This window comes from Bombyx mandarina, chromosome 17 (genome assembly GCF_030267445.1).
Source record: "Bombyx mandarina strain Sakado chromosome 17, ASM3026744v2".
NCBI lineage: Eukaryota > Metazoa > Arthropoda > Insecta > Lepidoptera > Bombycidae > Bombyx > Bombyx mandarina.
Genome location: NC_143223.1, coordinates 8,815,570 through 8,838,855, shown reverse-complemented (window position 1 = coordinate 8,838,855; position 23,286 = coordinate 8,815,570). Strand labels below are relative to the sequence as shown.

Here is a 23,286-nt window from a genome sequence, read left to right as displayed (position 1 = left end):
CCTACTAGTTAAGGTTACGCTGAAATAGCCTCTCAAGGCTATCAGCTTAGGTAGGAAAAAAAAGATGCTCTAGGCCAATCAAAAAGGCGCATTAACATTTATTGTAATAACGTTTTGGTACCAAGTAGTCCAAATCCCCATTCAGCGTTTTATTTATTTATTTATTACACTTCATGTAAAATTTACATTGGCGGACTTAATGCCTTAGGCATTCTCTACCAGTCAACCAAAGGTAGTGCCGAGTAAATAGTGGTAGGTGCAATGAAATTTATATTAGGTTACGAATACATACAAATAAAAGTATATATACAAAATCACATATACATATACATATATATATCCTGCAACACTTTTGGCATCCAATGAACACAAAAGTACATTTAAAATGGCGACCACCGACATTTGGCGACCAATATGCGGTCGCCACTTTGTTTCTCAATATTTTTTACACCAATCAACTGTAGATGGAGTTATGGTTACTATATCAATTTTTGAGATGGTCACCAAATTGCCTCAGAAACGTTTGGAAAAGCATATCGCAGTGTCGAGCGGTGCCGCCAGAGGGTGTGTATACGTAGCGCTGTATATTGGCTTTTACCATACCGATGATTTGGCGTCGCCAGCCAGCTCGAAATTTCGCTTGTGAACAACGTGACGTTGCCGACTATTCACTTCGGATTCAAATTATACAAAACTATGTACTTATTATAACGTGCGTGTCGTGGGTGTAACCCACTTATTAATAGTAGTACTAGTAATTATTTTGGTATTACGGTCGGTACATTGATATTGATATTTTTTTTACTAAAAAAGATTTTTTGGTGTCATATTTGCAATTATACCATATATGATCATTATAGACCTGATGAATGTGACTGTAATTATCAAGCTAGGTTCATCTAGGTTTACTTCTACAGATTGATTAGTGGTTAATTCTCTTTTGTTTATAATCAAAATGGATAAAAAGCAAACAAGAAACGGATAATATTATAACAGCCGGCATTATAATATTCTAGTCGCTGTTTATGCGCTAAGATTTCTTGTGTAGAAAAAATAAATCACCCTCAAATTCCTGTGACACTGAAACTTTGCAGATTACTAGGTGTCACCGGTGACACCTTATTTCGGATTTTGATTCTTAAGATAACAAAAATCATATTTAAATAACTATAGCGAAAATCAAGAATCGAATAGTCATAACAAGTCTCTTTCGTTTTCTCATTAATATTCGAAAGATTAATTTCAGATTTTTCAACACTTCTGAACCAAGACTTGATGATTATACTAAATTATAATAAATAATTAATATATTAATATAATATTAATAATAAATATTAATAAAATAGGTATTTGGATATGATTTTCTAATATGGCAGTGTAACAAATAAATTATTTAAACTCAAGGTCTTAAACATAACTAAATCTGCAGGTACAGGTGGCAACAGAAATTTGTGACGAAAATAATCTTGAAAAAAGAGGGAATTTCACATTGAATTCTAATTTTAATTCAAGTACATTCACAAATTAGTACATTGTGCACCGAGGGAGAAAAGTGGAACATTTCCTCCCGCATATGAAACACTGCACGCTTTTTTTTACAATAAAATCATTTTTTCTTACACTATTTTTCAAATTTATTAAAATTTATTTTCTATTTTTTAGTTGGATTTCTATAAAAGCGTATTTTGATAGTTTTTTTAAACTATTATTTTTTAGTTGAATTTCAATGTTTTCAATTTTGTTTTAATATTGAATTGTCATCGGTCCTTAATAAGTATACCAAATTTTGAGTTAATCCGGCGTTTTGAAAATCATGTTCAAAGATTCCGTTCCAAACATACATACGTCTGAAGCTAATAAAAGCGTATTAAATACCACAAACACACAAAAATAAAATAAAAAAAGGTTACGTCTTGCTGCTTGAGCAGTGCCCATCTGCGGAGGTGGTGGTCCTTGGTGACTTTAACGCTCATCACCAAGAGTGGTTGGGGTCCAGAACCACTGACCTCCCGAGTCGGGCAGCCTACGATTTCGCTTTGTTCTACGGCCTCACTCAGCTGGTGACACAGCCCACCCGTGACCCAGACGTTGAGAGGCACGAGCCTTCTTTGTTGGACCTTCTGCTGACATCTCACCCAGCTGGATACAGTGTGGTGGTCGACGCTCCACTTGGATCGTCTGATCACTGCCATATCCGTACTGCGATACCACTCTCTCGCCCTAGTCGTCGAATGATGACCGGGTTTCGAAGAGTTTGGCGGTACAGGTTAGCAGATTGGGACGGAATGCGTGAATTTTACGCATCCTACCCAGGGGGGCGCTTCTGCTTTTCCTCCGATGATCCTGACGTCTGTGCAGACCGGCTTGAAAACGTGGTGCTTCAGGGGATGGAATTATTCATTCCTTCTTCTGAGGTGCCTGTTGGGGGTCGCAGCAAACCCTGGTAAATAAACCTAGCAGGGATGCTGCACACCTCAAGCGGTCCGCATACGCGGCATGGAATGATGCTAAGAGATGCCAGGACCCCGACATTTCGGAGGAGAGGTGGAAATTTAACGCTACCTCTAGGTCCTATATGAGGACTATTGCCAAGGCGAATTCGGAGAACGTTGCCAGAATTGGTAAGCGACTGAAAGGCTATCCCTCTGGGAGCCGTGCTTTCTGATCGCTGGCTAAGGCTGCAGAAGGCGACTTCTGCAGGTCTTGTCTCCCACCACTACGTAAAGTCGATGACAGTCTGGCCCATAGTGCAAAAGAGAAGGCTGACGTTCTGGTCAAATTCTTCGCCTCGAATTTTTTTTATTTATTTATTTATTTATTTATTGCTTAGATGAGTGGACGAGCTCACAGCCCACCTGATGTTGTTACTGGAGCCCATAGACATCTACAACGTAAATGCGCCACCCACCTTGATATAAGTTGTAAGGTCTCAAGTATAGTTACAACGGCTGCCCCATCCTTCAAACCGAAACGCATTACTGCTTCACGGCAGAAATAGGCAGGGTGGTGGTACCTACCCGTGCGGACTCACGAGAGGTCCTACCACCAGTAATTACGCAAATTATAATTTTGCGGGTTTGATTTTTATTACACGATGTTATTCCTTCACCGTGGAAGTCAATCGTGAACAATTGTTGAGTACGTATTTCATTAGAGAAATTGGTACCCGCCTGAGATTCGAACATCGGTGCATCGCCTCAACACGTATGCACCAGACGTCTTATCCATTAGGCCACGACGACTACATTCGACGACGACGAACTCCACTATGGATGACCGGGGCGCCACACCACCCAACATCCCCTGGTGTGATAGCTCTCTACCTGAGATCTGCTTTAGACAGTGTGCAGTCAGGCGGGAGCTGCAGGCTCTGGACGTCCATAAGTCGAGAGGGCCAGATTGCATCCCTGCAATGGTTTTGAAAACCTACGCCCCTGAGTTGACACCTACGCTAACGCATTTGTATCGTCTCTCGTATAGTACTAACTAACAGGGTCCCGTCTTCATGGAAAACCACCCACGTCCATCCTATCCCCAAGAAGAGTGACCAGTCGGACCCATCGAGCTAAGGCTTATACACAAGTCCTGAAATGACCGACAATACGGTTTCCGTCACGGTCGATCAGCCGGCGACCTTCTTGTATACCTTACTTACAGGTGGGCTAAAGTCTTGGAGAGCAAGGGCGAAGCTCTTTCTGTGAGCTTCTTATCACGAAGGCCTTCGACAGGGTCTGGCATAGGGCACTTCTGTCGAAGCTACCATCTTACGGTATCCCCAAGGGACTCTAAAAGTGGATCGCTAGCTTTTTGGATGGGCGGAGCATCACGGTCGTTCTAGACGGTGGCTGCTCCGATACCATGACCATTAACGCTGGTGTTCCACAAGGTTCGGTGCCCTTCCCCACGCTTTTCATCCTGTATATCAATGACATCTATTGATGGCATGCATTGCTATGCAGATGACGGCACGGGGGATGCGCGATATATCGGCCATTAGTCTTTCACAGAGCGTTGTGCAAGAGAGACGATCTAAGCTTGTGTCTGAAGTGGAGAGCTCTCCGGGGCGAATCTCCGAGTGGAGTGAATCGAACTTAGTTCAATTCAACCCGTTAAAGACAAGTTTGCGCGTTCACTGCGAAGAAGGACGCCTTTGTCGTGGTGTCACAATTCCAAGAAGTATCCCTGAAACCTTTCACGAGTATCGGAATACTTGGAGTCGACATTTCGTGCGATGTCCAGCTTCGGAGTCATTTGGAGGGCAAAGCCAAGATGGCGTCCAAAATGCTGGGAGTCCTCAACAGAGCGAAGCGATACTTCACGCCTGGACAAATACTTTTGCTTTATAAAGCACAAGTCCGGCCTCGCGTGGAGTACTGTTCCCACCTCTGGGCTGGGGCTCCCAAATACCAGCTTCTTCCAATTGACTCCATACAGAAGAGGGCCGTTCGGATTGTCGATAATCCCGTTCTCACGGATCGTTTGGAACCTCCGGATCTGCGGATGGGCTTCGCTTCTCTCAAAATTTTGTACCGTATGTTCCATGGGGAGTGCTCTGAGGAATTTTTTGAGATGATTCCGTCATCTCGTTTTTACTATCGCACCGCCTGCCACCGGAGTAGAGTACATCCATAACTACTTGGAGCCACTGCGTTTATCCACAGTGCGTTTTCAGAGATCTTTTTTTTGCCACGTACCATCCGGCTTTGGAATGTGCTCCCCTTCACGGTGTTTCCCGAGCGCTATGACATGTCCTTCTTCAAACGAGGCTTGTGGAGAGTACTCAACGGTAGCCAGCGGCCTGGCTCTGCCCCTGGCATTGCTGAAGTCCATGGGCGACGGTAACCACTCACCATCAGATGGGACGTATGCTCGTCTGCCTACAAGGGCAATAAAAAAAAAGGAACTTAATAGAACAAATTTAAGATGTCTGCAAAGTTACCACTTACAATATTTTAGGGTAAACCTTAATGTAGATTTTTTCAAAGTAGTTTATCTGTTTCTCCTACTGAACAATTATGGCCTTAAGTATATTATTTTCATAATTGACTGCACATGGGTTTCGACAATTATAAGATCTGTGAATGGTAGTATATTTTGTCAGTAAGTGAACATGTCAGAAGTACACGCTAATGGGAGGAAGTCCGACGTTTGTAGGAATGAATTAAGTATACGGAACAATATACAGAGTTCCAATTTATTTCCAAAAAAACGGTAGACTTATCTGTAGTGAATTGATTAGTAATATATTTAAATATACGCGGATGGAGTAAGTACACCAATGTAGTTTGGTGGTCAAAAGTACTGCGAAGAATATTGATATTAGTATATTACTATTTTCTAGGATATTGCAACAAGGTGAATTTAGAGTTGCACAGTCAGTTTCATATTCGTTAATACGTTAATATACATGATTCATTTTGCTCTAAGTCTATTAGAAGTGGTGGTTGTCAGAAGGTTGGAAAATGAAAGGTTGCCAAAAGAGTTACGGGATTTATATATATACATACATACATATATACACACATACATACATATAATAGTTAATACAGTATTAAAACTTATTACTTATTATTTACTATTTAAAAAAGTAAAAAGTTTTAACACAATTCAGAAATGTAAATTGTATTTATAATAAACTAGTTTTATTCAGAAATGTAAATTGTATTTACAGTAACTTCGGTTAATAATTACAACCTTTTTTTTTTTATCAAAATGTCTAGACTAATTCGACTTCATAAATTAGGTTTACCGAGTACATATACACGTATCGAGGAAACTTTCACGTACGTTGTTAAGTAATAAAATTCTTTATACATAAGTATATCAAGTCGACCTTCGCAATATTAAAAGCGTACTCGATTTTTCACATATGTCCGCAAATTACGTTTAGATTAGCTGCACGTTTTATTATTATAGTAATAATAATGAATCTTAATAATGTGTATTAGATAAAACATAGTTATCTATTACTAAATGATTCCTGGATAATATCTACAGAGAAAAAATAAATAAAATAAAATTAATATAAACAGTGGACACTAAAGTGTAGTTGAGGTTTTCAAGCCATTCAGAAGTATCTCATAGCAATTTTAATAAGAAAACGAATATAAATTTAACTATTATTACTAGGGAAATAGCTTTACCGCATATTCATTTGATTTTTTTTTATTATTGCCCTTCAGGCAGACGAGCGTACGGCCCACCTGGTGGTGAGTGGTTACCGTCGTCCATGGACTTGAGCAATACCAGGGGCAGAGACAAGCCGCTGCCTACCGTACCTTTTCTGCGGTCACTTTACCGATTAAATTCATTCATAATATATGTGTAACATCATAACCCAGGCTAGTAGATATATGTAAGTAAATAAACGCAATGGTATTTACTGAAAATTTTACATAATTTCCTTCAAGGTTAAAAATCTCTGGTAAATTTTATAAAACACTTTGTGATGGAGTTTCAGCCTTAGATAAAGGACTGATAAATGACAATTTTAGCTGCCGCCGCGTTGCTCTTGCTACAATTTTTTTAATTTTTTAGGTGGGGTATGAACTCAAACTCCAGATGGTGTTTAGTGGTTAGCGAAGACAATAGATGTCACAGAGTAAACGCCGCGACCCATCTTGAGAAAAAAGGTGCTAGTTTATTTGAAGAATATTTTGTACTAGATCAATGACACCCAGTTTTCAATAGTGTCCGTTCTATTTTTCGAGTCTTGTGTGTATGATCAGAGGTGTGGCGTTTTTGGGCTCACTTCCAAACGCCTACGATATTCGTGACGTTAGATCCCTAACAGATATTAATAAGTAAACAAATAAAACTTCAAGATTTGCCGTTTGCGACATTATATACTGGCGATATTATGTTACTTGTTAGCGAAGTGTCGTCTAAATTCTAGAACTATTAAGGAGAAGAGGTTAGTTTGCTAAACTATTGACCAGTTTGCGTGGACAGTTTCAAACTAATGTTAGTTCTATTCGATAAAAAAAAAGGTATTAAAAGAATATAATAAATACAAAGACTGAATCTTTTTTTTTCTTTACCTATGCTGATAGCCTTGAGAGGCTATTTCAGCTTCACCCTAATGTGTGTAGGTGAGCTCACGGGGCTCAACCGGAGTGTTGCTAACACTGACCCTAGCGTGAACAGTGCTTCGCAGTATCTACCACCGGATCGGAAACGCGACCCACTGAGAAGATCCGGCGAGAAACTCAGTGGGCTGTGTCTATGGGTTAATTCGCTCGTCGAGCCGGTGCTTGTGGTGCCTAAAAACACCATTAATGGATCAAGACTGAATTGAAGTCTTAGGTATGGAGCACTTATGGACATGTCCTTCTTCAAACGAGGCTTTTGGAGAGTATTAAGCGGTAGGCAGCGGCTTGGCTCTGCCCCTGGCATTGTTGAAGTCCATGGGCGACGGTAACCACTCACCATCAGGTGGGCCGTATGCTCGTCTGCCTAAAAGGGCAATAAAAAAAAATAAAAAAAAACTTATGATCGAATTTCAACCATCAGACGAACACTAATACTAATACGACATGGAGTACAAATTTAAGGTATTTCTTAATGAGCTAAAACAAAAAACCTAGAAAATGTTAAGAACCACTCTTAAATATAGATTAATCTAGATTTAATATACATAGAGGTTAAATATAGATTAATGAAGTCATCGTGGCCTAAAGAATAAGACGCCCGGTGTATTCGTGTTGACCAATGCGACCGTATCTGTGTTCGAATCTCGCAGGCAGGCAATTTTTATAATGAAATACATACTTAACAAATATTCACGAATGATTTCCGCGGTGAAGGTATAACTAGATGATGACCGAGCTTTGCTCGTTTTAGTTTTGATAACGCCATCTTGTTGTCTTTAAAGCGGTTAAAGCGATAGTTGCCCTTAATTAAGAAAAATAGTATTATTATTCGCCAATAGATGTCGGGAAGAGTTGATTATTGAAAACACGAATAAAACAACATTTTCTGAAAATAAATCGTTGCTAGATCGATTTATCGCCCCTGAAATCCCCTGTATACTAAATTTTATGAAAATCGTTGGAGCCGTTTCCGAGATTCAGATCATATATATATTAGTATATATACAAGAATTGCTCGTTTAAAGGTATAAGATATCGTGTAATAAAAATCAAACTCTCAAAAAGTATAATTTTCGTAATTCCGGGTGGTAGGGCGCGCACGACTGGGTATCACCACGCTCGCTATTTCTGCCGCGAGTCAGTATTGCGTTTAGGATTGAAGGGTGGGGCAGCCGTTGTACTGTAAAAACTGGGACTTACAACTCATTTCTTAACATGGGCGGCATTGACGTGGTTTATTATGATCTTCGGTGACCACTAACAGGTGGGCCGCGAATTCGTCCACTCATCTTAATAATAAATAAACAAACAGAAATATCGATTTCTGGTAAAGTAAAGGTAAACAATTATGAAACATTTTTACTGGTGGTAGGACCTCTTGTGAGTCCACAAGTAGGTATCACCACCCTGCCTATTTCTGCCGTGAAGCAGTAATGCGTTTCGGTTTGAAGGGTAGGGCAGCCGTTGTAACTATACTCGAGACCTTAGAGCTTATATCTCAAGGTGAGTGGCGCATTGGTCTATGGGCTCCAGTAACCACTTAACACCAGGTGGGCTGTGAGCTCGTCCAACCATCTAAACAACAAAAAAAAAAACAGCAACATATAGCAAACGATTTTAAACTTTAGCGGCTATCATTAAAAACACATTCTCAATGTGAGTACGGTTTTAGTTCGGCACTGTTGGATGTGGCATGATCACAGGTACACTGGAGACTGAACAAAACAAACATGATGGGAACATATTATGTAATAGTGCAATACCGAATTATGTGACGAAGCGATTGTATTTGAGAATGAGCTTGAACTCCAATAACCTGCAGTAACCGACATTTGTTTTCATAACATGAAGAAAGTACGTGGTTAATATTACAAATCTATTTTGCGGAATTCTGCAATACGATACCTTATTTAGTCTGCATGTAACATGAAATCATGGGAAAATCAACAAGCGTATGCGCACTACTTATGTGTAAATAGCATATGAAGTATTTATAATCCTTTATCATTTGTTACGGAATGGGTAGAATGATGAGTGTTAAATTTTTTTTTAAATTAGTATCCCAATTTGAAGATAGACATTGAAGAAAGTCATCGGAGTCAGAATCTTAGGGTCGGATCTTGGTATGGTGAAAATAGCTTATTTGCTTTTGGTACGCAGTTTATTTATTTCTTAGGAACTCATATTTAGTGACTATTGAAATCTTATCAAAAGATGGTTAGGACACGTATCTGTGTTGCATCATAATTAAATACAATTTAAAATGTCGAGATAAAATGGTTACTCTGATCTGATCTTCTGCCTCTTAATGTAGAGAGATGAAAGTCAGTTTTTAATAAATAAATAAATAGATATTAACTAACAATCACGCCACGTTAACTGGTCCCGTTATAAGTTCGTAAAGAACTTGTGTTACAGGTACCAGATAACGGAAATAAATGTAAGATTTTCATTATACACATACATATATTTTAATATACATCCATAACCCTGGAAAAGACGTTTATATTTATCATACAAATATCTTCCCTTGGCGGGATTCGAACCCGCGAACCCCTTATGTAGTGACCATGTCACTTACCACTACACCAGACGTCCGTTAATGTTTCTATTTTATTGTTTGTTTAACACGTGTTGGCAAATGGCTTCTACAAAGTAGGAATGTGTAGTAAAAGCAAGCCCGCAAGTTCGTAATTTGTGTAACAAACCAAAATGTAATTGACAAACTATCTAAGACATGTAATGTGTTTTTTCCTGTATAAAACTGCTTTCATTTCCATAAAAAAATAGTTTACTAAGCTAAGCACATCACTAATCCAGTTGTTTTGGTATCTTCATATTTGGCGTACCTACAGTATATATGGCTGGCAGCCACCCCAAACGTATAAAAACACGATACACATTCGTTTTGTGGTTATATTTTACTTCCGAAAACAACAAAATGGCGGAAAACAATTCTTTTTGCGCCAAAACCGTAGGTTGGAAAAAATTCAAATATAGTCTGGTCGAATTACTCATCAATTAAATGTACGACGATAGAAAGTACTCACGTCGGAAATATCAATTCGTGTATCTCGCACGAAATTCAATTATGTTTCACATTGCCAGAAATAAATAAAAATAACATCAAAGGGATTTATTTAAATCTATCAGAATTACCGGGAAATATCATCGAGTATAGCTGAAATTGACTATATTTATTTATAGAACTAACGACCCGCCCTCGCTTCGCTTCGGAAACATTAAAACACACATGAAACCAAAAAAATAAAATAAATTTTTTTTTAAAAAAGTAGCCTATGTTCATCAGGGACAATGTCGGCTTCTAATGGTAAATAATTTTTCAAATCGGTCCAGTAGTTTCGGAGCCTATTCGAAACAAACAAACAAACAAATCTTTCCTCTTTATAATATTAAGTATAGATATATATTGAAAATACGGTTAACATTTTTAACTACATACCCGATCCTGCGGACCGAATGTTAAACAGTCGACGTCGCCCTAAACTCCACCACTCGATCCACTAACGGTGGACTTTTAGGTACCTCAAGCATCGATCATCGTTCTCGTCGAACCCGTAGCTTGCAACGAATGGCTTGGCGAGTAAATTAACCCACAGACACAGCCCACCGAGGTTCTCGCTAGATCTTCTCAGTGGGTCGCGTTTCCGATCCGGCCATCGTCGTCGACAACGTCGTCAGATTAGAGCCCCATAGACACAGCCCACTGAGTTTCTCGCCGGATCTTCTGAGTGGGTCACGTTTCCGATTCGGTGGTAGATTCTACGAAGCACTGCTCTTACTAGGGCCAGTGTTAGCAACACTCTCGGTTTGAGCCGCGTGAGCTCTACTCTCACTACCTCGGTGAATCTAAAATTACTCCTCGAGGTTACTCAAATAGGTAGTTTTTTTTTTTTAATCTAGTAGTAACAAGATCCAAATATGTATAGGCACACATATATAAATTGACGTTGTTACTAAAAAAATCTTCGTATTTTCGGTGTCACGACATAAATAATGTATGTTATCCTACGTTTCCGTTCGAATCAGTAAAGCAATTAAATCCTATTCGATTCGGTATCCGACGATGAATGTCGATGATGACCTATGCGATTCCTATTGAATTATTCAAGTTCTATAAATACGAAAGCTGGTTGAAATTATACAGAGATTAATCGATTTCAAATTACTATTATTATTGTAATTTAGCCGAATACATTTTTCGCTTTAATAATATTATAATATTGTGGTGAGTATAGAAAATGTTTACTGGTGGTAGGACCTCTTATGAGTCTGCGCGGGTGGGTACCACCACCCTGCCTACTTCTGCCGTGAAGCAGTAATGCGTTTCGATTTGAAGGGTGTGGCAGCCGTTGTAACTATACTTGAGACCTTAGAACTTATGTCTCAAGGTGGGTGGCGCATTTACGTCGTAAATGTCTATGGGCTCCAGTAACCACTTAACACCAGGTGGGCTGTGAGCTCGTCCACCCATCTAGCAATAAAAAAAAATAAAAAAAAGAGAAATGTATTTTTTATCTTAGGGTTGAAATTACGAATTTACGCAACGTATTTATAACTAAAATATATTTTTTACCCTCAATTCATTCACACTTAGATGGGATATGAGAACCAATTCACACTTTAGTTTAATTATTTTAATGTTAATGTATTTAGTTATGGGTTTCTAGTATTGAACAAAACCTTCCACTACCTACCCTAAATGTAGAATACATTAAATTATTGATTTTTTTTTATTGCCCTTGTAGGCAGACGAGCACACGGCCCACCTGATGGTGAGTGGTTACCGTCGCCCATGGACTTCAGCAATACCAGGGGCAGAACCAAGCCGCTGCCTACCGCTTAATACTCTCCACAAGCCTCGTTTGAAGAAGGACATGTCATTCAATTTCTAAAGAGTTAGTAGTGAATGTCATGTGATGGTCACAGTTAAGAGAAAATCGGTCGATTTCGCTTGTAAGCCTTTAAAATCTTTTTAAACACTGATAAACACATTATAATGCTCCCTAATTCAAAATCAATATAAAGCCATTCTCATACATTGGTGGAGTTGGCCATGTATCTCCGATTTAATTGGAGGGGTGATATCTCGAGAGCTTGTCAAAAAATAGTCCAATATTTTCTTCTTCTGAGTCGGCTTCTTCATTTCTAAAGATTGTGTTTAGTTTGATGAATATTCTCTCATCACCCATTTATACAACTTCGAGGTTTTCACTATTCCTAAGTTTTTCAGGCATAGGAAAGCAGATAAGTGACGCTATCAGTTTTGACAAACGGGTAGCTGATCAACCACGTGGTGTTTTCCCGTTGACCCGTTGAGGGTAGTAACCATCAGCTTTTTGAGGCTGTCAGGATATCTGCGAGTGATGTGTTCATTGTTCTTTAGCATGCGCTGATAACAAACAGATTGTAGACAGTCTACATGTGGAGCTCTTTGATTTTTAGTTGGATAGCGGTCTATGGCATGCGTAACAATCGTCTCCAATACCGCATCTCAAATGCTCGTTTTCTTATTATATATAAAATATTATAAATAATGTACGTAATATTTTTCATAACAATATAAATTTACGTAATTGTCAGAGACTGAAGGTTTTTTCTTTAATTTTAATACGAGTAAATGGCACAGGTGAAGGAGATAGTTTGACGTCATTAGTGATTTTGGAAACGACATTGAATACAAATCGCGATGAACATTTAACTGGCGTAAATCATTAGTATGTTTTATGTCTCTAAATTTCATCCGAATTAGATTTAACATTTATGAAAATCCTTAATTCACATTCTTAGTTCATCATGTTCGTTGGGCGATTTTGGGAAATTAACTCTAATGTCGTTTACAAATCATACATATTACCTTTTAAAATATATTTGTGATTTTTTTTAAAATGAAGGTACAGTTTTCCCTGATTTTCACAATTCATGGAAAAGTAAACAAAGAAGTTTTTTTTTTTGTATGGGTGGACGAGCTCACAGCCCACATAGTGTTAAGTGGTTACTGAAGCCCATAGACATCTACAACGTAAATGAGAGGTCCTACCACCAGTGATTACGCAAACTATAATTTTGCGGGTTTGATTTTTATTACACGATGTTATTCCTTCACCGTGGAAGTCAATCGTGAATATTTGTTGAGTACGTATTTCATTAGAAAATTTGGTACTCGCCTGGGATTCGAACACCGGTGCATCGCTCAATACGAATGCACCGGAGGTCTTATCCTTAAGGCCACGACGTCTTCTTGTCTGAAAAGAAATATAGAAAAATAAAGTATTTTAGATTGTAAAAAAATATTATTTTTTAAACGACCAATAAATGCCACTGTAGCCTCTGTTAAGGATACAAGATTCACAGTGAAAATCCATAACAAGAAATAAATTACCGTCAAATATAAAAGTTAACTAAACAGGTATACGCTCGAAATTCGAATTCACGAATGGGGTATAACGAAAAAGCTGAATCGATAAGTGGTTACCGAGATGATATTTTGGTAAACCCTACCTTAGGAAAGGTGCATGATTGCTTTAGCGACCGGACAATAATCCCGCGGGTCAAATGGGCCTTCGTTGATTTTCAAAGAGCTACAACTTTTATTCTAAGTGAGAATCATTTATTTACATTCGATTGTAGCCTAGTATTTTAAGGTATATTATCGTTCTACATAAAGAGTATATGAAATTCAGGTACATATAAATTTATGGATATCTTCGTTTATGTAGGGCCTAATAGCTAATTCGCGTAGTTTTGGTTGCTATCGCAGTCAGATGTAATTATTTAATCCAAATTTATTGCCCACTAGAGAGAGGCTTAAACGTTTCCCCGGAAATCGGATACGATATACAATTATATGCACATGTCTACGGGTTAACAGATCCGCCATCTCGCTGTATAGGTACTATAACATTGTAGTTCTGACAGAAATGTTTACTGTCATATTTATCGCTGACAAGATTAAACGAAGCGATTAGAAACATCGGAACACATTAGCGTTGCGATAATAATGCTCGATTTCCTTACAAAAGTTTTGATGAAGTCAGCAGTTCGAACAAAAAGTTACCCCATCCGAGCCGGGGATGACAAATGACTTGCGGGCGCTGGGACATCAAGGGAATGGGCGATTTGCTTCGCGATCATTCTCAGCTTTGTTACCCCGCTCCCGGTTGTCATTCCTTGGGGATATGCTTCCATTGAGTCATTTACGAAGGCCTTTCCCAAAGTTTTTGTGTTGGCTCCATTGGAGGGATTTCGATTGTCGATTATTGTTCGTCGTTAGAGACGCGATAAAATTTGGCTTCAGATATAGTAAACCCTTTCGAATTCAGAACGTACTCGTAACATAGATTATCTTAAGGACTATAAAAAAAAAAAAACACTTATCAATTGTGCCAAAAATGTACTCGCACACAAAATCTGAAAACTTATCATTGGAATAAAACCAAGGTTTTCTGAGTCGTGTGTTAAACATTGATAAGGTTTATGATCGAAAACATACCGAAAAAACTGGAAAAAACTTATGTGCAAAATACTACATCATCTAATCTAGATAAAGGTATCTATCATGTGTGCAGATATTATCACATTGATTACGTCACATTATTACGTACAGAGTACTTCAAACCATGAAAATTTTATCGCGTGTTTGTAGTAAATTGTTGTAAAACGTCAAAGGACGAAATTACTAGAAATATGTATGTGCGTATGTTAAAAACTTAGTCGAAAAGAAGTCCGTCTGTACGTTATTTGCACGCATGGTGAAAGTGATAAAGGTAAAACTTGTAACATGTGTCATGTAACTTTTCTCACTATTTTAGTATTTGTATTCGGGAATTGTGCTTTTATTTCCTAATATTAAATAAGAGTACATAATGAATCATAAAAAAATACTGATCCAATAGAGATCAAGAAAAACAGAATAAAAAAAGACTGTCATTAAAAATAATATGAAAAATTTACGTAGCTTCTTTGTTTATTAATTATTCGTACTCATATTATAAGCTGGTTACAAACTTTACTATGAAATAAAAATTGAATCAAAATTATTATTTTAATCTTTTAAAATCCGAAGTCTCAAGCTATTTCATTTCATGATCGACAGAGACCGTACCTAACGACTAATGACGTCATAGCTTGTGTGTGTAATGTTCAAATCTTAAACTAACACTCTCTGTGTGGGACGGCGATAGGGTATTCTTTTAAAAAAAACCCTCCAAAAGCTAAGCGCTTAAAACTGAGAAGTTTGCGGCTAAGTAGGTACCTATCGAATATTATGAAACGCTATTACATCGTAGTTGCTGTAATCCATCAATTCTAAATGTTACATCAAAACTATTCCGTACATACTTAAATTAAGTCTGATCAACAAATTTGGAGTGACCTTGACACAACACGTAAAATCGCTGCATAAACACAAGACGGTTTCATAATTTAAATCAAGCAAAAAACGGAGTCAAATGTAAAAAATATATTGTTCGCTCTCTAATCATTAATGGCAGATCAGCAATGAATTAAAGAATTGAACGTCATTGTTTCAAGGCAAGAATGACTTCATAAGGCATCAGAGCAATTCAATCAATCATTTGACGACCGGCGCTACTCAAATTGGTGCTCGATTATTCTTCTGTATAGCGAGAGTGTATGGTACGGTACACACAACACAACGCAACGCACACATCCATGAAATATCGTACGATCTGCAGCAGCCAATGGGAGAGAACGGCGTGGTGGGCTCGGCTCCCCACCACACCGTTGGTATGCATACTTCTCAGAACGGCACTGTTAAAAATAACCACCTGTCAAACTGGGTACACACGATGTCGCCATACTCGAGGCCATTACCATTAGAGAGAGACGGACGGATGTCTTATGACCAAATTTCAATATTTAAATTTTGGATTATAAAATCGCTTCTCGGCTTACCGCAATCTAAAATTATAAAAGAAGGCTATTAATAATTAATTGTTTTTTTTTGCAATTTTATTTGATCAGCTGAAAAACTTTTTAATGTCGTATACGAAAAGTATATCATAAAATTCTGACGTAACAAATAAAGGTATTCATAGGTGTCTCGAGATAAATCCGGAGACTCGATGAATTTCAAATCGCGTGCAGAACAGCTGCTAGCGCATAGTGCGCGGCGACCGCGTGTAACGAGACCGCGCTGACGCGTGTACGCCTTAACATCGTAAAAACAATATTTAGGTGTCTACTGTAGTGATACAACAATCTCAATTCAAAACCACGTCGTTGGTTTTTTTTCCTACCTCAGCTGATAGCCTTGAGAGGCTATTTCAGCGTAACCTTAACTAGTAGATGAGCTCACGGGGCTCAACCGGAGTGATGCTAACACTGACCCTAGCAAGAGCAGTGCCTCGCAGAATCTACCACCTAATCGGAAACGCGACCCACTGAGAAGTTCCGCCGAGAAACTCAGTGGGTTGTGTCTATGGGTTAATTCGCTCGTCGAGCCCTTCGTCGCAAGCGACGCGTTCGACGAGGACGGTGACCGGTGTTTCTGGTACCTAAAAGCACCGTTAATGGATCGGGAGGATCCGTACTGACGTATCGTCGTTGTAACTTAAATTAATAAGGTATGGATTCCTTAGAATTATTAACGTTTATTAAAAGTAAATTCTGGTTTTGGCGGTATGCGAGGCGTTTCCCGATTGCGTATTTTAATTTTGAAGCTGTCAAAAGAAAATTATAATTACAGGACTTGATTTAAAAGAACATTTTCTAACACGAATAAATCTGATAAATTCTAAATCGTCATGTCTTGTGGTAAGCCGTAAATCAAATTCAAATGAATGAAGTCGAATGAATGAATTAAGTCTTAGGGTAAAATTACGTGACATCTGTTAACCACGGTAACTGCATAACACCAAGTGCGTATAGATCAAATCTACCCACGTAAAAAAGTACAAACCCGCGAAGGATTCTTTCAAGGCCAAGATATACTCCGGACCTGACGTAGATTGATGGCCGTAAAACACAAATAGGTATACACATAGATTTCGATGGTCACAGTGATTCAGTGGAAAGGAAAGTTTATTTCTGACAACTGTACTTTCTGTCCAATAGATGTTATCGAATTAGTATCGAACTGGAACGAACCCGTGTTCGAAAACTAAACAAACTGAATCTAGGGTCTAATGGTTCAGAATAATTAATTCATAATTCAGCATTAAACTTTTTTTGTTGTTTTTAATTTGCCCTATCCCTTGATTAAACAATTTAGTCTTGTTTTGTTGATCTATTTGTTAATTTTTATATCTCACAATATTAATAAAGTAAACTAATCTGAGTGCTTAGTGCGAGTTTCAAAAATCGAATCGAATGACTCGCATCGAGTGTACGCTCTTCACGGTGAAACGTGCGGAGCTCTGAGTGCGAGTTACTCGATTTGCAGGACGTTTATTCATCTTTAGAAGCAATAATTTTTTCTTTTATATTGGTAGCACGCAAGTTTTTTTTTAAGGCGTTTAATTGAAATGCCAAGCTTTCTAACGATATTTATAATTAGTCGGGTAATGGGTAATGTACCTGTGCTTAGTGCGAGTTTTTTTAATTACTCAGTCGATGTTAATGTTATGTTTAATTTGTGTGAGTTTGTATCAGTGCCACCTAGTGGTAAGCTTATGAATCTCATTTTGTGGGAGAGAGAAGGTTTGTTTATGTTGCTGTCTCATGTATCGAATAGCTTTACCGAAGTGAGCCTCTCGATTATTGTATGTGCGAGTGCGAGTTACAAATTAATGGATTTTGAGAGTATTTCTTCACTTTCAAGCAAGTTAAGTAGTCACTAAAAATTTTGCCGTGAAACCAATACAATATCAAGATTTTTTCTTTCGTTTTTAATAATAATGTTGTTTTTTAAGGTTTTATCTATTCTAATGGTTTATACACATATATTTTTTCGGTTAGAAAATTTTATAGACGTCTAGCTAGTTGTAAATACATATTAATTCTTTGCTTTTTCATTTAATTCTTATTAAATCATTGCTTTTTTTTAAAGAGTTGTTTGATGAGAGAGAGAGAGAGAGCGAGATAGAGTTGTTTTTTTTTTTATTGCTTAGATGGATGGACGAACTCACAGCCCACCTGATGTTAAGTGGTTACTGGAGCCCATAGACATCTACAACGTAAATGCGCCACCCACCTCGAGATATAAGTTCTAAGGTCTCAGTATAGTTACAACGGCTACCCCACCCTTCGAACCGAAACGCATTATTGCTTCACGGCGGAAATAGGCGGGGTGGTGGTACCTACCCGTGTGGACTCCCAAGAGGTAATACCACCAGTGAAAGAGTATTCTTTATTGTACACAAAATGAATAAATATTGTGAAACATTTTTTCTTGGTCTTGTCGCTAAGAGTGATCTCTTCCAAACAACCATTAGATGGGCAAGAATAATTTCGAAATGAATTGCACACTGTGTATCTATCTATTATAGAAATATATACACACACGCACATACACACGCACACACACACACACACACACACACACACACACACGCGCGCGCAATATACATATTTACAGGTACATACGTACAGATTTATATTTATAAATTATATAGAAATTTGAACAATGTAATAATAATTTTGCTTCTTTACACATTTATAAATAAGGATGGATGCTCGTAATAATTTTAGTATATTTGGGCCACCTAATGAAGATCATCAACACTATTACCGTAAATACAATCATTTTATAAACGTTCAACGGATAAAAGATTAAACCTATGTAAAACATAATTTCTTTAATAAAAAAAAACTGAAATAATTACCTATTCCAAGATTAATTATGTTAAGTATGTCTAAATATGTAATTACAATTAAATAAATTCTATAATAAACTTCTAATTCTAATACTTCTATTAAAGTTACTAAAACAATATGTTTATGCTGGGCAGTTTTCGTGTATTTTAAAGGTTACGCCATTACGGCAAAGTTTGTTTACGAAATTGCACCCTTAGAATGGAAGTGGTATAACTAAAAAATTTAAGATTAGTTTTATATTTCAAAACACTTATGTATTATTATTAAGAACCTACATTTTAAGTAGGTAATACGTGCAGCAAAAATGTTGGACTCCTTTTTACGAAAATTGCGCGGACGGAGAAGTACGAAATTTCCCACACTCATAGAGAATATAGAGAAGTAGTGCAGATTGCTAATTTTTTTTTTTAATTGAGCATAAACAATAAAAAAATAAACTAAATGAATAAAAAAACCTTACACACATTACCAGGTATTTGACACACACACACACACATGCATTTATACTTTTTTTGTTTATTGATTTATCAATCTGTGGTCAAATTGAGAATAGATTAATATTTTTTGTCTTTAATATTATTTTTCTATAATGTAGCCTTGGCGACATAGAGCAATGATTATTATAGAAATGATGATAATAGAAAGGTGACAATAGAACTATAATAATGTTCAAACTTAAAATTTAAATAAATTATGGTAAAATTTCGACCACTGGACTACCATTAGTAGATAATAATAAAATCATTTATTGCCTTTCACACAGATTTAGATTATTACAGGCAGCCTACAAGGAAACAACAAAAAAACAAAGCACTATTTTATCATTTCTGGCAAGCAGCTCAACATTTGCACTTGTATATTATTAATAGGAATTTTATTAAGAATATTGACAATTTATGAGGAATTTGACAAGTACGGATTAGTTATAGATATATGTAGTTACATATTGTAAATTAAATTAGTTTTATAAGTGCAATAAAAAATAATTTAAATGATAAAATGATAAAGCCATACCTTTTTCCAATGTGACGATTAGAGGGTATCCTATTATTCTTTTCTATATTATTCTATCAGCTTATAACATTAAACAGTCTCTTTTAGTCTAGAAAAGGACAAAGTACTCTTTCTGTCTTTTTCAAATAAAATGGCATGCCTTAAAGTGTTTAAACCGAAAAACTAAAAAAATACAATTATTGTATTACAATATTGAAGTTTACCAGAAACTAAGAATTTTGGGTTGAGCCACTTTAATTCTAAAGGTACAAAATAGTATTGAACACGTGACATTACCCGAATAATTTTGAAAGTAGTTGGTTCCCATTAAAATGCTGTTAAAATGCGTTGTATTTCATTTAGACGGTCTAATGCCAAAACATCACGTGCTACCAATATACGAGAAATAATATTATTGCTGCTCTCGGTGAATAAACGCCCTGCGAAGCGAGTAGCATATCTCAACTCACACTCACAATTCTTCATTTTTCACCGTATAGAACGTAAACTCGATTTGATTTTGATTTATTCATTTACAATTGAACAACTAGGAAAAAAAGGTGAAAATACATTTTGGAGGGACCGCGAGGAGCTAAATTGTGTGAATTGTTTTATTTTGTCTATTTAATGTTTCTTAGTTAATGCGTATTTAATATTTCTTCGTGTATAAGTGTAATTTTGAGACCGTCCTGGCTTAAAGGTTAAGGCGTCCGGTGTATTCGTATCTTGCAATGCACCGGTGTTCTAATCCCGCCGGGGGGTATCAATTTTTCTAATGAAATATGTACTTATCAAATGTTTACGATTGACTTTCACTGTAAAGGAATAGCATCATGTAATAAAAATCAAACCCGCAAAATTAATTTTTGTAATTACTGGTGGTAGGACGTCTTGTGAGTCCGCACGGGTAGGTATCACCACCCTGCCTATTTTTGCCGTGAAGCAGTAATGCGTTTCGGTTTGAAGGGTGGGACAACCGTTGTAACTATACTGAGACCTTAGAACTAATATCTCAAGGTGGGAGGCGGCATTTGCGTTGTAGATGTCTATGGGCTCCGGTAACCACTTAAGATTAGGTGGGCCTAGTAAGTAACGTGGGTTTATTAACTGTTTAGTATCTGTGAAAGTGCGAAAATTTAAAAAAATTAAACAAAACCGCTGGACGTAGCTTCTCGAAGTCTTCGAAAAGGTCCACTGAAAAAAATCTCAGTATATAATCAGCATTTTGCAGAGATTATATTTTATCCCATATTATCTGATCTCATTTCATTTCATTCCATGCCAATTGATTAATGCTTCAAATTAATCAAATCCATTTCACTCCATATTATCATTTTTCATAAAAAAAAATTAGGTTCTATGGCATGATATTTTTGCCTCTCTAGTTGGAAAAATAAAACTACTAAAGAAATACTCGATCGAAACGTTAAAATCCACTAATTTGTAACACGCACTCGCACAAATGTCATTCGTAGTACTCATTTCGGTAAAATTACTCGGTTACGAGATCACAACGTTAATATGAACTCGCACTCACAAAATAACACCGAGTACGTTTGCCGCTAGGGGCGCTGTTCCAATTGCATACAAATTTGAGCAAACTGGCTCGCTAGTGAGAACGTTACAAAACTCGCACTAAGCACACTGATATATGTATCCCATTAAATATTTTTGATCGTTATTTTTAAGACTACAGATAAGGTTTCTGACTTAATTCCATGAAAATACGATAGATGGCGCGCAAGTAGTTATAATGAAATTGTATATCATTACACGGGTCAACACCAAATTTGACTTTGATTGCAAAGCATAAAATTTCGATATTTTAGATCGTAATTAGGCCAAAAAAAATTACATGGCATGAAACAGTTTGCTTTTGAACTTTAATAAATTGACCAGTGTGCTTAGTGCGAGTTTTGTAACGTTCTCACTAGCGAGCCAGTTTGCTCAAATTTGTATGCAATTGGAACAGCGCCCCTAGCGGCAAACGTACTCGGTGTTATTTTGTGAGTGCGAGTTCATATTAACGTTGTGATCTCGTAACCGAGTAATTTTACCGAAATGAGTACTACGAATGACATTTGTGCGAGTGCGTGTTACAAATTAGTGGATTTTAACGTTTCGATCGAGTATTTCTTTAGTAGTTTTATTTTTCCAACTAGAGAGGCAAAAATATCATGCCATAGAACCTAATTTTTTTTTATGAAAAATGATAATATGGAGTGAAATGGATTTGATTAATTTGAAGCATTAATCAATTGGCATGGAATGAAATGAAATGAGATCAGATAATATGGGATAAAATATAATCTCTGCAAAATGCTGATTATATACTGAGATTTTTTTCAGTGGACCTTTTCGAAGACTTCGAGAAGCTACGTCCAGCGGTTTTGTTTAATTTTTTTAAATTTTCGCACTTTCACAGATACTAAACAGTTAATAAACCCACGTTACTTACTAGGCCCACCTAATCTTAAGTGGTTACCGGAGCCCATAGACATCTACAACGCAAATGCCGCCTCCCACCTTGAGATATTAGTTCTAAGGTCTCAGTATAGTTACAACGGTTGTCCCACCCTTCAAACCGAAACGCATTACTGCTTCACGGCAAAAATAGGCAGGGTGGTGATACCTACCCGTGCGGACTCACAAGACGTCCTACCACCAGTAATTACAAAAATTAATTTTGCGGGTTTGATTTTTATTACATGATGCTATTCCTTTACAGTGAAAGTCAATCGTAAACATTTGATAAGTACATATTTCATTAGAAAAATTGATACCCCCCGGCGGGATTAGAACACCGGTGCATTGCAAGATACGAATACACCGGACGCCTTAACCTTTAAGCCAGGACGGTCTCAAAATTACACTTATACACGAAGAAATATTAAATACGCATTAACTAAGAAACATTAAATAGACAAAATAAAACAATTCACACAATTTAGCTCCTCGCGGTCCCTCCAAAATGTATTTTCACCTTTTTTTCCTAGTTGTTCAATTGTAAATGAATAAATCAAAATCAAATCGAGTTTACGTTCTATACGGTGAAAAATGAAGAATTGTGAGTGTGAGTTGAGATATGCTACTCGCTTCGCAGGGCGTTTATTCACCGAGAGCAGCAATAATATTATTTCTCGTATATTGGTAGCACGTGATGTTTTGGCATTAGACCGTCTAAATGAAATACAACGCATTTTAACAGCATTTTAATGGGAACCAACTACTTTCAAAATTATTCGGGTAATGTCACGTGTTCAATACTATTTTGTACCTTTAGAATTAAAGTGGCTCAACCCAAAATTCTTAGTTTCTGGTAAACTTCAATATTGTAATACAATAATTGTATTTTTTTAGTTTTTCGGTTTAAACACTTTAAGGCATGCCATTTTATTTGAAA

The 23,286-nt window shown here is 37.1% G+C and overlaps 1 protein-coding gene across 2 annotated transcripts in view; it reads left to right on the top strand.

Moving 5' to 3' along the window:
• Positions 1-23,286, top strand: part of LOC114240684 (uncharacterized) — a 46,780-nt gene that overhangs the window by 3,757 nt on the left and 19,737 nt on the right. Inside the window, exon 1 of one of the 2 annotated variants that reach the window (XM_089734528.1) lies at positions 16,593-16,699. The exons of the other annotated variant lie outside the window; for it this stretch is intronic. The gene's annotated coding sequence lies outside the window, so the exon portion shown is untranslated. Of the gene's footprint in view, positions 1-16,592; positions 16,700-23,286 lie in introns of those variants that run through there. 2 annotated transcript variants of the gene reach the window in all.